Genomic DNA, 16,397 nt, shown 5'->3' with positions numbered 1-16,397 from the left:
CTCTCCCACTCTATTTTTTTCTTTTGTTGTTAATTCCGGAGAACAAACTTGCAAATAACACCGCTTTCCTCCGGTCTACCTCCGAAAGCAGCACCTCCAATTCACATTCTGTTCAAAGTTTCTCTTTTTGTTTGCTTTTGCCGTTGCTTTTTCGTTGGGTTTTGCCATTAGCATAGTCATTAGCATATTCATACGGGGGAGGAGGCAGGGAGGGGTTTTGTGCTCGTGCATGTTGCGCTCAGTTTCACGTTCATTCGGATGTACAAAAGAATATGCGTGAGATTCGGCGTACGCAGTGTTTTATACATCTGAAATTTTTTCTGCGTACGCACATTTACAGCTTTGTGCGTACGCAATGTTTTAGTAAGATTTCCACGCAAGTCTTCGTACATGAGGCTCCAGGAGAAGAGGCTTGCATTGACAATCCATCACAATGGGCAGCACACTGAACACATTTTATAAGTGGTCAGAAACTTGTAAATAGCTCATGAAAGAATAAAGTTACATCAAAACCAAGCATACCATTGCTTTTCTTGTGAAATCCCCAATAAGTTTGATGTGTCACATGACCCTCTTCCTATTGAAGTTGGATCCAAGATGGCCGACTTCAAAATGGCAACCATGTTCACCACCCATCTTGAAAAGTTTGCCCCTCACATATACTAATGTGCCACAAACAGGACGCTAATATCACCAACCATTCCCATTTTATTAGGTGTATCCATATAAATGGCCCACCCTGCGGAATGAGTAGGCATTTTGAACTAATCAATTGAATCGAATGAGTGAATCAAGCACTGCGCCCCCCACAGGTGGAATACAGAAGTAGCTTTCAGCTTGATTTATTAAAACTCTTGAACCGTCAGCGTGTCTAGCTTGTTCTTTCCTTCTCTTATCTTGTACATGTCCTGCCACTGCAGCAAAGTCAAGGAGAGCCTGATTTATTTCCCTGGACAGAACATTATGGCACCTCATTAACATGCACACACACACACACACACACACACAGATTTGCGCAGGTAATTCCTCCCGTCAGTAAAAGCGAGGGACCACAGAAGAAATAATGCAGAAAGAGGACAGATGACAGGCTGGAGGAGTCGAGGAGTGTCTGACAGCTGCAGTTAGACATGGAGGTGTTGAGAAGAACATAAAAACAGCAGGAGATGGAGAGAGAGAGAGAGAGAGACATCAAGGTACATTAGCTGAACTCATACTCCACGAAGCAGAACTGCAGAATGAAAGAGACGCTGTTCAGACCTGAAATACAGACTGATTTAGCACCTTCAGCTGCACTCTACTGCTGTACATTACACACCTCTCTCGCCCACTCTCTCTCTCTCTCTCTATCTGATCCATTCATTCATTTTCCTTCAGATTAGTCCCTTTATCCATCAGGGGTCACCACAGCGGAATGAACTGCTAACTATTCCAGCATGTGTTTTACACAGCGGATGCCCTTCCAGCTGCAATCCAGTACTGGGAAACACCTATACACACTCATTCACACACACACACACTCATACACTAGGGTCAGTTTAGTTGATCAATGTGTGCATGTGTTTGGACTGTGGAGGAAACCGGAGCACCCAGAGGAAACCCACGCCAACACGGGGAGAACATGCAAACTCCACACAGAAGCGCCAGCCAAGACTCAAACCAGCAACCTTCTTGCTGTGAGGCCACAGTGCTATTCATTGAGCCACCATGTTGGCCACCAACTTTCTTTTCAATATATAAAAAAAGGACAAAACACACACACACACACACACACACACACACACACACACGTAGGGTTGATGGAGGACCGACGAACTCCACATCCATCACTGATGAACAGAGCAAAGGTTAAAGGTCAGGGTCGGTGCTGTCGTCTGCCTGAAAACACATCCACAACCTCCAAGAGCAGCGGCGCACATTCATTCTCACAGCAGACAGTAATCTGATGGAATGCGAAGGGAAACGGTGTCTCCTGGCTTTACCTCATTCATTTGTGCTGTTATAAATGAGAGAGTCCTCCAGAACGGCTCCACAGGAGGAAACTGGAGGCGTATTTGTAATGAAAAGCCTTGTAGTGCAGAAGCTGGACCTTGACTCTGCAATTCAGAGGAGGAAAACACTTGACAATGATTTAAAAAAGCATCTTCAGAACGCAAAGACATCAGCAGATATGAGCATGATTATATAGAGAGAATCTGTGCGTCAGAAATTATGCATTATTCCTAAACAAATAGCAGTAATACATCAGCTAAAAAAAATAAAATTGTGCTTGATTATGATTTGCAAGTCAAATTTTACATAAGTTATAACATGATTATGTCAGAATCAGTCAATTTCATTAGGGATGCACCGATAAAACCGATAAAAATATAAATACGGACAAAGCCAGTAATCGGAATGAAAAGTCACATTCAACTTTATTGCAAAAATTAACCCAACATTAGGTTTGTTCATTTTTAATACTGAAAATTCTCCAATACAACAGTGCAACTCAAATATTTCATATAAGAATCCTATATTATACTGCAAAAAAATATTTTGAAATGAAATAATATATATTAAAAATAAATTAAATATAGAAAAACATTTTTTTAAAAAGTACAATAAAAAATATTCAGTTATTGCAACATTATTACATTGCAAACAATATATATTATTATATTATATTAAATCATTTTATATTATAGTATATTGCAATATGTTTTATATAGTATTATATTATATTATTATATTATATTATTATATTATATATTATTATTTTTATATTATTATATATTATATTATATTATCATTATTTTATATTATATTATATCATATTATCGTTATATTATATTATGTTATATTGTCATTATATTATATTATCATTATATAATATTACATTATTTTATATTATATTATAATTATATTATCAATATTTTAATCATTATAATATCATCATATCATTGTTATTTTATATTATATTCTTATTATATTCTTATTACATTATATTATATTATATTATCATTATAATATCATTATATTATCATTATTTTATTTTATATTATATTATCATTATTTTATATTATGTTACATTACATTACATTATATTATATATTATATTTTATATTATATTATATCACATCACATCACATTATATTATATTATATTATATTATATTATATTATATTATATTATATTATATTATATTATATTATATTATATTATATTATTGTTTTGTATTCAGTCTCAGAGTCTTTGAGTTTTCAGCCGACTGCTGATGTAAAAAGCCGCCGTCTGGCTGATCCGCTGGAGTGTGTGAGAGGCTAAAGACTCCCTCAGTTCATATTTCACACACTCTTTCATGGCCGCCAACTCCATTACTTTCAATTGACTGCCTCAATAATGAAGCAGCAAAATTTTCTTTTGTCAGCCATCTATCTTTCCCGTGCCATCCATGGGTTCAGCCCGAGACATATTAAAATATCCAACCAAACCGTATTAATATTAGATGGAGCGCGCAGACTGTAATATATGCGGCACCGGAGGCCATGCATCGCCCTCTCTCTCTTCCTCACGTTCATGGAGAAATGAGAATATTAATCGCTGTCATCTTATTAAAATAACTCTCTCTTATTATGCACCTCTACAGCGGAGGCGAGCCGACAGATATTAAACATACAGCAGCCATTAATAGGGTAATAACAGCAGGGCTTTTGTTTGAAGTGGTCATTACTGAATCACAAAGAAGGACAGAACAGAGGATAAACACCTGGGAACACACACACACACACACACACGTAAACACATCATATTGACGCAGAGACACTTTGCCCACAACTCTCATTAAAAACGCATTAAGATCCGTCTCAGGAGCCGGAAAAGATCCTCTCATAAGCCAATGCTGGGAAAAGTTACTTTTAAAAGTAATGCATTACACGACTGGATTACTTCTTTAAAAATATCTGATGTGTTACTTTGGGAGATTTTTAAGGACATAATGCAGTACAATATAGAGGTCTTATCATCCAGGTTAAAATAGTTTGGGATTTTTCACTATTTTTAGTTTCTATTTCGTTGTGACTTTTTGTTTTCAAATTCAGTCAGTTTTAATTAGTTTCTAGAGGCAGATTTACTAGAGTTTATTAGTTTATATATTTTTAGTTTAATTATTTAGTGCAGTGGGTAGTGCTGTCGCCTCACAGCAAGAAGGTCGCTGGTTCGAACCTCGGCTCAGTTGACGTTTCTGTGTGGTGTTTGCATGTTCTCCCTGCCTTCGCATGGGTTTCCTCCGGGTGCTTTGGTTTCCCCCACAGACCAGAGACATGCGGTACAGGTGAATTGGGTAGGCTAAATTGTTCGTAGTGTATGAGTGTGTGTGTGAATGTGTGTGTGAATGTTTCCCAGAGATGGGTTGTGGCTGTAAGGGCATCCACTGTGTAAAAAATTGCTGGATAAGTTGGCGGTTCATTCCACTGTAGCGACCCCGGATCAATAAAGGGACTAAGCCGACAAGAAAATAAATGAATGAGTTTTAGTTTAGCAGGTTTAACGCTAAGGATTTTTTCCACTGGGCCAATCAGGATTTTGAGATTTTTATTTGCCCTGCCAAAATTTTCTCTGGCCACACCAAAAAAAAAAAAAAAAAAAAAAGAGAATAGCTATTTCTTAGCCACATATTTTAAATAATGTCTGAGAATCTAGAATTTAAACATTTTAAAAGTGTTAATAAATGTAAAATGAGCACAATTCAAGATTTTATGCAAACGAAAGAGCAGTCTGGAAAATGTGCTGCTATTTCATTGCAATTCTAAATTATTTTTATAAAAACGGCTTGCCAAACTGACGACTCTTTATTTATTTATTTATTTTTTTTTTTTTCAGTTTCTTAATCTTGTATGCATGTAATTGTCTGCTTCCAAAACTTTAGAAACAGACATTTGCTTTTAGCCTCATAGTTTGATGTTGCCAGCATATTGCCATCTTTTCGCTGTACCAGTTGTTACCAGGTCATGAAAAAAATAATGTGCTCATCGTTACTGGCCGATAGGGGCCAGTAACAATCCTGTCTACTGTCTCGAGCGTCTTTCACGCTGGCCCCGAGCCACCAGCAGTCCTTATTGTTGAGCCCGGTTTAGTTTTTGTTAGTTTCAGTATTAGATTATTTTTTTTTTTACATAAGGACAGATAAACAACATCAGAGGAAACACAGAGGAGAAAAGTGGTCAGTCGCCACATTTTCCTCCCACCAGACCTGAGATCTCTCTCGTACCCACACATTCCTCTGAATGCTGGAGGACATCATACAGCATATAAACCATAAGCGCAAGCTGCGATGACGGCCCTTTCCCTCCTCAATATAATTTTAAAGTTGGGGGAACTTCGTGTTGTAACTTTTGCTTTTTGTCGCTATTAACACACGCCCTGCGGGCGACACATAGAATAACGTTATTCTCTCCAACACCAGTGCGCACACAGGCAAAGGCTACAACTTCTAATACACACACACACATCAGGGCCATACCATTACATAAACTACGTGGGGCTAAATCCGGACTAAACCATTCACTGCTTATAATACACTTCGCATATTTCACAGAGCTAAAAACAAGACAGTTTCTTGCATCGTGGCTAGTGTGGTACAGATGCTAGAAGCCGCCTTTATGTATGCGCGACATCGTAAATAGTATGGCAAGTGTAAATGCATAAATTGGATAGGGGTCACAATTAAAACAACGTGTAAACAAACAGGCAAACAAATCAGATATAGGCAATAAATCAGAAGTGGACATCAAGACCTGACAGCCCAGCTGAAAAAAATAAATAATTAAATGCAATTAAAATACACTTAAATACCCGCAAATACATTTTAAATACATTGTTATTTTTTTGTGTTAAATAAAAGTTTGATGGTTTTACACTATAAATATACTAATTAAAAGCATGTTTATACTTCAGTGGGGCTTTATTACACTTGACAAAAGTATACTGAATACCAGTAATATTTCAATAAATTTTTAGTGTACAATAAAGTACACTACAGAAAAACATCCAAAAGTGTGCTTTAAATGCTTTAAACATTAGCTGATTTTTAGTACACTGTTTACCAGGCCCGGATTGGCTAATCGGGAGGACCGGGAGAATTCCCGGTGGGCCGGTCCGTTTTTTGGCCGCGAGGGCCGGTGTCCCTAGTTCCAGAATCGGTTGCTCTCAGCAGTCACACTTTTTAAAAATAATTAAATTATTTACTTGACCACAGCCTTCCTATTCATTATTTTACCGCAGCTCTGCTCTTTTTATCTATTTTCTCGTAGCCTCGTGAGCAGGTTGCAGGTTAATGATGATATAACTAGATAAGTCACCATTCAACGTACAGCTGTTGTGGTACAGTGGTTAGAACGTTAGATTATGACGCGGCCAACCTGGGTTCGGTCCTTGTCTGAGTAACAATTTTTTTTTTTCATTTTTATTGTTAAGACATATAATACTGTAAGGGTTGTTGAACATTTGAAGTTCTAAAAGAGCTGTTCTCTCAAAAGAAGACGTGATAGTGTCATTAGAAACTGAATTGGAAATAACCTTATTTTAATATAGTCAGTGGTGAACTGAGGTGGGCCGGTCTGAGGCTTGAAACTCCAGGGCTGAAAAAGAGTCCCACTCCGGCCCTGCTGTTTACATACTAATCCTAAGTTTAAAATAAGTTAATATATAAAAAATCTATTAGTAATGTATTGTAGTAGAAGGACAATTTCCCAAAAGTTGTACTTAAGTTCACTTAACATGAATGAAATTGAATTTGAGTGTGGTAATTTTAAGTTTACATTAAATTGACTTTATTAAAAATCTATTAGTAATGTATTGTAGCAGAAGTACATTTTCCCAAAATACTTTTAATACAGTATTTAGCACACTTTTTTTTTACAATTTGTATGTTCTTTTAATATATTACTATTGTACTTTAAATTAGTCATAAATATATTTAAATGTGTAAAAGTAGTGTTCAAGTGTATTTCGAGTTGTAACTAAACATATATTTTTAAAATACAGATTTAGTATGTTAAAAGCACATTTTAGTTCAATTTCAGGGTGTCTCAAAATAGCACAGTTGAGTACACTTAAATCAGGGGTGCTCAACCCTGTTCCTGGAGATCGACCTTCCTGCAGATTTCAGTTGCAACCCATATCAAACACACCTGCCTGTAATTAACAAGTGGAGTTCAGGTCCTAATTAACAGGTTCAGGTGTGTTTGATATGGGTAGCACCTAAAATCTGCAGGAAGGTCGATCTCCAGGAACAGGGTTGAGCACCCCTGATTTAAGTGTACTCAACTGTGCTATTTTGAGACACCCTGAAATTGAACTAAAATGTGCTTTTAACATACTAAATCTGACTTAGATGGTGTTGAGTTCATCTTAACAAATACTTAATACTATCTTTTAGTACATTAAGTACAAAATTAGTGTGTGAAAATAGAGCACTTTTAGTACATTACTGAAAAGTGTACCAAGTATACTTAAATAAAGTGCATTTTAGTGCACTTTTTTTACCTGACAGTGTAAACGGGGCCTAAAACCTTGCATTGTTATATTAAATAAAAAATACAAAACTGCAAATATGTTTTCCTTTATTGTGTTTTGCATCTAATCACGACGCTACATATTTCATAAAGCAAAAGCAAGGAGCGATCTTCAATGCAAACAGCGCATTAGGAACAGTCTCCTGCCATTTATTAGCAGATTCAATCTTAAATGTCGATTCATTTGAAAAATGTGAATATATAATATTGATTCGGCAGCGAGTGCTCTCCGGGTATTAGACCTGGCCGCTCTCTCCAGCCTTCCTGATGAGTTTTTGCATGAGCTGTTGGTCTTTTTACCGAGCGTTTGTCATCTCCACACCGGGGTTATTTAGATTTCTCCGAGAGTCCCACCGGCTCCTGTTCGTCCTCATATCGGCTTTTCTCTTCTTCTCCGCGGTCTAATGATGCAGAGTAAATGCTTACTCTTCTGTTTCTCTCGGTGTCTCTCCTCTCGGACCCCCCAAGGTTAAACGAGCTGCTTTAATTGCCTGTCATCAATTAGCTGTAGACTCATGAGCTCCGGGGGGTTCAGGGCAGATCTGGATATTCGGCTGAAGATTGAAGACCCTCCTCGGACCCCATTTTAGTGCGTCAAATGAAGCCGTTTGGTTTGAGGATTTGTAACACATATGCTGTGAAACTGAAGAGGATCTTGTCTTAATTTGCTGATGTTTACTGTAATTGTGTGTGTTTTCTTAAATTGCAGCACGTTCAGCTCTCTCGGCCAGTGTCAGTGTCAGTATTAATATCAGTACAGTCCCTGAGTGAATGAGTGAAACAGAGCTGACAGACACTCAAGTAGAGGCAGAGCGAGGCCTTATAACTCTCTCAGCAGTTGTTCAGTGTGTGTGTGTGTGTGTGTGTGTGTGTGTGTGTGTGTGTGTGTGTGTGTGTGTGTTTGTGTGTGTGTTTATCTAATTTGAAGCCTCTGGAGCCCCAGAACCTCCACTTCAGCACTAATGAAAACCTAGATCAGCCCTACACACACACACACACACACACAGGGAGAAAACACACACATCATCCAGAGAAAACATACACCATCAGTGACCATCAGCACATACACACACACACACTCCATCAGCAAAACACACACGCCCCATAATAAAAGACACACATACACACACGCCATCAGCAAACACACACAATCGCACACAGCATCGCGCACACACACTACATCAGCAAACAGGCACTCGTCAGCACACACACACAATAATCCACACACACACCATCATCAGCACACACAGAATCAGCAAACACACACACACACCATCAGCAAACAAACACATAACATCACACACCACACACACACACACACACACCATCAGCAAACAAACACATAACATCATACACCACACACACACACACACCATCAGCAAACAAACACATAACATCACACACCACACACACACACACACCATCAGCAAACACACAGAATAAGCAAACACACACTCACCATCACACACACACACACACCATCAGCAAACACACACACACACACACACACTCGTACACACTTTATCAGCAAACATTCGGACAATCAGCAAAACACACCATCAGCAAACAAACATACATACCATCACACACACACACACACACACACACACACCATCAGCAAACACACCATAAGCAAACACACACACCATCAGCAAACAAACACATACTATCACATACACACACACCATCAGCAAACACACCATCAGCAAACACACACATACCATCACACGTTACCCACTGCTGTCATATAGGCCAAGTCATATCTCTCTGTCCCAGAATCCTCAGTCCCAAATGAGAGGGTTTATTTCTGTTGCAGGGGACATTGTAAATGCCCAGAGATACCAGCTTTTACCAGATTATATTTATATGATAATTTTCCTTTAAACCCATCTCTATCTAAGTGAGTGAGTGATTAAATGTTGAATGTGATGAGTTTTCAAAAATACTAAATTGAAACTTTATTTTTTTACATGGTTTAATAATTTTGGTTATTAAAATTGAAGTTCCTGTTTCAAAGCTTACAGATAGATGGCTAATTTGTATGTCATTGACACTTTTGGCACTTTTTTGGAGTATTTTCATAAGTTTTGTTTTTTCCTGTAAATGATTCAATAAATACCGTACCGTGACATTCATACCGAGGTATTACCGAACCGTGAAATTCTGATACCGTTACATCCCTAGTAATCAGCAATCAATACCTTTTTATTTTGAAGAAACTTGCCTAAACTTGCCTACACCACAGATGTGTGTTTACGCCGCTGACAGAAATGTATACAGTAGCATCACTGATACCGCAAACACACACACACACACACACACACACACACACACACACACACACACACACACACACACACACACACACACACACACTACTCTAAGCATATTCAGCTCTCCATGCAGGCAAATATTAGCCTGGGTTAAATGATAAATACATACACAAACACTGGGAACACTGTCTCCTAATGAGGCTGAACTGCTGAGTAGGCAAATGTGTTTATGTCCCAAAGAAATGCAGAAACAATAAAGCTCAATGGTTCGTGTTACGATACACACTGCACTGTATGATGAACACTCACAGTGTGAAAATATGAAGCAATATTATCAGCGCTGCCTCAGCCAAAACCTGCTTTGGTTAAGTATATAATGGAAGCGTGTTCATAACATTTGAAGTTGACTTTTTAAATATGTATCGGTCAGTTCTGAATTCTGAGATGTCGCTGTCTAGACCCTTCCAGCTGGATTTGCAAACTCACAATTAGAAATGTATACGCGATCCTAAAGGGTTACAGAAAACCCTATGAACAATTTCACAACATGAACTCCAAAATTAAGAGGAAAAATATGAATTGCGGGCGACACTGTGGCACAGTGGTTAGCACTCACAGCAAGAAGGTCGCTGGTTCGAGTACCTGCTTGGTCCGTTTGCATTTCTGTGTGGAGTTTGCATGTTCTCCCCCTGTTGGTGTGGGTTTCCTCCTGGTGCTGCGGTTTCCCCCACAGTCCAAACACATGCGCTATAGGGGAATGGATTATCTAAATTGGCCGTAGTGTATGAGTGTGAATGAGTGTGTTTCCCAGTACTAGGTTGCAGCTGAAATGGCCTCCGCTGTGTAAAACATATACTAGAATAGTTGGTGGTTCATTCCACTGTGGTGACACTTGATGAATAAAGCCGAAGGAAAGTTAATAAATACATATAAGAACCTTGTTCACATTTAAACTTAGTTACTACAATTCTGTGTGGAGTTTGCATGTTCTCCCCGTGTTGGCAAGGGTTTCCTCCGGGTGCTCCGGTTTCCCCCACAGTCCAAACACATGCGCTATAGGGGAACTGATCAACTATATTGGCCGTAGTGTATAAGTGTGAATGAGTGTGAATGAGTGTCTATGGATGTTTCCCAGTACTGGGTTGCAGCTTGAAGGGCCTCCGCTGTGTAAAACATATGCTGGAATAGTTGGCGGTTCATACCGCTGTGGTAACCCTTGATGAATAAAGGGACTAAGCCGAAGGAAAGTTAATGAATACATATATGAACCTTGTTCACATTTAAACTCAGTCAGTACAGTTCTGTGTGGAGTTTGCATGTTCTCCCCGTGTTGGCGTGGGTTTCCCCCACAGTCCAAACAAATGCGCTTTAGGGGAACTGTTCAACTAAACTGGTCGTAGTGTATGAGTGTGTGAATGGGTGAGCATGGGTGTTTCCCAGTACTGGGTTGCAGCTGGAAGAACATATGCTGGAGTAGTTGGCGGTTCATTCTACTTTAATATATAATTTCATCTTAAATTTGGTGAAATATGGATAAACCTAAATGATGGGTTAAATTTGGAACCATTTCATTTACTAAATAAACAAACCCAGTTGGTTTTACCCAAAATGTAAGGTCAAATAACCCAGCAATTTGTAGTGTGTGTGTGTGTGTAAACAGATTTTTGACTTTTTGATTCTCTGGATTGTGACTTTGTATCTCCGCTTATGTAAATTATTACCATATCATAGTAAAAATGTAGTATTGTTATTGTCTTAATGGTGGTGGTTGGTACCAATCATACTTTAAAAGGACGTTGTGCTGTTTTAACGCAACCTTGGGTCAAATATGGATAGACAAAGCCAAAATTAAGCTAGATTTTTCAATATAATATAGATTATTCCTTTTATTGCATCAGTTTGGTTTGTCTATATTTAGCCCAACATTGGACTACACAACCCAGCTTTTAGAGGTCATTTGTATACTTCCTTTTCACACTTTTACTACAAACAACATTGGTAGTGTCTAAACCGTGTCTAATTTATTAATGGGCGCATTTCTAATTAGTTAATCGTGATTCGTGAGTTTATTTAGGCTAATTAGCTTATCGCAATTATAAAGACAACGTTAAAACCTAAATATATAAACTCAAGTTTAACATGAAACAAGCAACTACTGTGAGATATAACGGACAATATCCATATCTCTGTATTTTGCTTCCGAAACAGGATTCATAATGTTTTGAATCTCTTATGTGTTTAGGCCTTACCTGTAAATAACACAGTCCTTCAGCTTCACGTGTCGGTCAGTAAAGTCCTTCTTCGTCGCTGGAAACTGCAGGACGCGTTTTAAGGTTTTATTTTTCATTTTTCTGAAGGTAAATCCACTTTAGCCGATGATCTGGATGTGATTTGGCAGAGTGAGAACGCCCTCCGTCCGAACGAATCAACTGTTCATTTGAATCAACTGAATCGCGATTTGGTTCGTTTGAGCGAAAACAGGTCATTCCGATTCAAAACAGTCAACATAAAGACAGAAAAGACTTGATTTCAGCAAGATTTTTTTAATTTTCTTTTTTACTTGTTTTATTTTCATTTTGTTCTGCTTTTAATATTGTTTTTGATATTTATTTATTATTTTGTTGGTTTGTTTTGCATTTACTTTTGCTATTGTTATTAACATTGTCACATTATTTATTTATCATTATTCTGTTATTTATTCTTTTTGACTATTTAGCCTTTCCTTGTTTTTGTTACAACTTTTAAATTTAAAGAAAAAGTGAAAAGTCTTTCACTGTGTCTGTCATTTCAAGCATCTATACTTTTCAATCAACCTATATATATAATTCTTCAAAATTTTAGACAGTATTAAAATTTACACTAATTTACAGTAAGATTTGGTGAATATATTGAACTTTCAGGTGAATAGAAATTTCGCTCATCAAAAAAAAGTCATTTATTGTAATAAATACTATAGTAAAGTACTTGAATGATCTGTTGTAATGATTCTACAGTTGCTATGGTAACACAACAACCATAGTAATTAATCTGTTGCGGTGATTCTACAGTTGCTATGGTAACACAACAACTATAGTAATTAATCTTTTGCAGTGATTCTACAGTTGCTATAGTAGCTCAACACTATAGTAATTAATCTGTTGTGGTGATTCTACAGTTGCTATGGTAACACAACTACAGATGTTGATCTGTCTCTGTGATTCTAGAGTTTCTATAGTAATACAACAACGATACCAATTAATTTGTTGCAGTGATTCTACAGTAGCTATGGTAACAACAACTACAGTAATTGATCTGTTGTGGTGATTCTACAGTTGCTATGGTAACACGACAACTAAGAATTAATCGGTTGTGGTGATTTTACAGTTGCTATGGTAACACAACAACTATACTAATTAATCCGTTGTGGTGATTCTACAGTTGCTATAGTAACAACAACTACAGTAATTAATCTGTTGAGGTAATTCTACAGTTGCTATGGTAACACGACAACTAAGAAATTAATCGGTTGTGGTGATTTTACAGTTGCTATGGTAACACAACAACTATAGTAACTGATCTGTTGTGGTGATTCTTTTTACAACCAATATAAACGAATGACTCAATGCTGTAGTTTTCCGCAACTGTAGGGTATATTAGATTACTGCACTAAAAATTGAAGTATACTACAGTATTTATTGCAGTTTTTCAGTTTACTATAGTATGCTGCAGCATTCATTAACAAAGAGTTATAAATATTATAATATAATACACTTTACTATCGTATTTAAAGTACACATTGATGTGGGTTAAAAGGTTTTTTGTTTTGTTTTGTATGAATATTTAAAATAACTCCACAATGAATGCCTGCACACATTTTACATTTCAAAGACTTAAAAATCAGCCAAAACATCTTGTTCTCCGCAGGCGAAGCCACACAACAGGACACAAGTCTGCATAATTTCTCTTCATCATGTGCTCTGACAGAAGTGTTTTCAGTTTCACACCTCAGACCGAGCGCAGCGTTGACCTTTCTCATCCTCAAATGTCTGCGTTTCTTCATTTGCTGGTTGTATTTCAGGTGCACAAACAGCATCTCCGCATCCATCAGCATCCCAGAGAACACGTGCTGAGGCGAGAATCCAGATCCAGCTCCATTTATTTATCTGCCGCAGCTCTGCCAAAACAAACAAAGTCACCTCACATCACCCCAATTTGCCAACATTTCCAATTCCAAATCTCCACACGCATGTCAGAACGGCGAGCGCAGAGCATCTCTCACCGCAAGCTTTAATATTCGTAACGAGCAGGATGCTTGGGTCGTTTTCAGGTCTCTTAATTTTGAGATGCCCGGCCTATCTATAAAACCAGCCAGCCCTATTATTAAAACCCCAGCAGAAAACGGCAACATTACCTCGGCATCCTGACTGATTTAAATGGGCCATTCTAGAAAATAGACCTGCGTGTGCTCACACACACACAGCTGAGGGCAGAGCTGTCAGATACTATTCCTCAGTCATTTTCCTTCGGCTTAGTCCCTTATTTATTAGGGGTCGCCACAGCGGAATGAACCGCCAACAATTCCAGCATGTGTTTTACACAGCGGATGCTTTTTCAGCTGCAACCCAGTACTGGGAAACACCCATAGACACTCATTCACACTTACACACAACAGCCAGTTTAGTTCATCAATTATAGCACATGTGTTTGGACTGTGGGTGAAACTGGAGCACCCAAAGGAAACCCAAGCCAACACGGGGAGAACATGCAAACTCCACACAGAAACGTTAAGTGACCCAAGCCGGGACTCAAACTAGGAACCTTCTTGCTGTGAGGCCGCAGTATTTTTAAACATAGTAGTTGTACTAACTATAGTAGATAACTAATAGGAACTGATTTCTTTTGTCTTCGCCATGATGAGAGTATCATATTCAGTGGTGGATTTAGGCATGAGCAATACTGGCGATCGCCCATCTTTACTGCATGGGGGGACAGTGCAAAATAAATATGCAAACGTATAAATTTAGAGTGGTAATCCCAGATAAGAGACGTTTAGGGCTAGTCACATTTGGCGTCTTTTGCTCGCGCAATTTTGTTTATCTCTGTGTGCAACCGAAACAACGCTGGTGAAAGCAAACCGATGCATGCTCTTGTTTGCACGCCAATATAATCTGTGCCGTTTATGCGCTGTGAAATCAGAAAAGGATTTTTCTGTTACTTTTTGTGACAGGAGGTGTCGACACGCTGCGAGTTTTGCAAGTTGACATAACTGAAGCTCATAATATGACGATGATCTTATTTTGACTGAGCATGGCTATGAAGCGGAGACGCAGTGGCGCAGTAGGTAGTGCTGTCGCCTCACAGCAAGAAGATCACTGGGTCGCTGGTTCGATCCCCTCAGTTGGTGTTTCTGTGTGGAGTTTGCATGTTTTCCCTGCGTACGTGTGGGTTTTCTTCCAGGTGCTCCGGTTTTCCCCACAGTCCAAAGACATGCGGTACAGGTGAATTGGGTAGGCTAAATTGTCCGTAGTGTATGAGTGTGTGTGGATGTTTCCCAGAAATGGGTTGTGGCTGGAAGGGCATCCGCTGCGTAAAAATGTGCTGGATTGGCGGTTCATTCTGCTGTGGCAACCCCGGATTAATAAAGGTACTACGCTGACAAATGAATGAATGAATGGCTATGAAGGCTATGAGGGAGTCAGGGAGGTAAGACTTAATAAGATTAATTCTCGGCCTTGAGTCAGGTGTAAGATGAACAAATAATTCTATAAAACATATATTTTTGTATTTTAGAGAATTGCCAAAATTAATATTCATGCAAAATCTTTCTTAAGTCAGCATATCACTCCAGTTTTGTCTTTACATTGTTAAAATATTTGTTATAAATAAATAATAATTTTATTTATAATAAATATACATTTCCCAGAGATGGGTTGCGGCTGGACGGGCATCCGCTGTGTAAAAACGTGCTGGATAAGTTGGCGGTTCATTCCACTGTGGCGACCCCAGATTAATAAAGGGACTAAGCCGACAAGAAAATGAATGAATGAATATACATTGAATATACTATATACATTAGGCAGCATGGTGGCACAGTGGGTAGCACAATCATCGCACAGCAAGAAGGCCGCTGGTTCGAGCCTCAGCTAGGTCAGTTGGTGTTTCTGTGTGGAGTTTGCATGTTCTCCCCGTGTTGGCGTGGGTTTCCTCCGGTTTCCCCCTCAAGTCCAGAGACACTTGGTAGTGAATTGGGTGGGCTAAATTGTCCGTAGTGTATGTTTGAGTGTGTGTGAATGAGATTATATAGGTGTTTCCCAGTGATGGGTTGCAGCTGGAGGGGCATCCACTGTTTAAAACATATGCTGAATAAGTTGGCGGTTCATTCTGCTGTGGTGACCCCTGATTAATAAAGGGACTAAGCTGAAAAGAAAATAAATGAATGAATGAATGACCTTTTTTATCTTAGCAAACTAAATGAAATAAAACTTTCTCCGGAAGAAATAAAATATATACATATATATCCACAGAATGATTTTAAATACCAGACCCAGTACTATTTAAAACCCCTATAAATCTCAACACACAGACAGAAGAAATT

General features: G+C 38.3%; 1 long non-coding RNA gene across 2 annotated transcripts in view; it reads right to left on the bottom strand.

Annotated features, from left to right (window-relative positions):
- Window positions 1-12,278, bottom strand: part of LOC147832690 (uncharacterized) — a 40,522-nt gene extending 28,244 nt beyond the window's left edge. Inside the window, exons 1-2 of one of the 2 annotated variants that reach the window (XR_015517273.1) lie at window positions 12,073-12,278; window positions 1,980-2,093 (exon numbers count right to left, since the gene is read on the bottom strand). This is a non-coding gene — a long non-coding RNA (uncharacterized LOC147832690). The remainder of the gene's footprint in view (window positions 1-1,979; window positions 2,094-12,072) is intronic. The other variant, XR_015945516.1, reaches the window with a different exon arrangement.
- Window positions 12,279-16,397: the final 4,119 nt, after the last annotated feature.

This window comes from Danio rerio, chromosome 19, assembly GCF_052040795.2.
Source record: "Danio rerio strain M-AB ecotype USA chromosome 19, GRCz13ab, whole genome shotgun sequence".
Classification (NCBI taxonomy): domain Eukaryota; kingdom Metazoa; phylum Chordata; class Actinopteri; order Cypriniformes; family Danionidae; genus Danio; species Danio rerio.
Note: the sequence above shows the minus strand (reverse complement) of the source record. Positions and strands in the feature narration are given on the sequence as shown.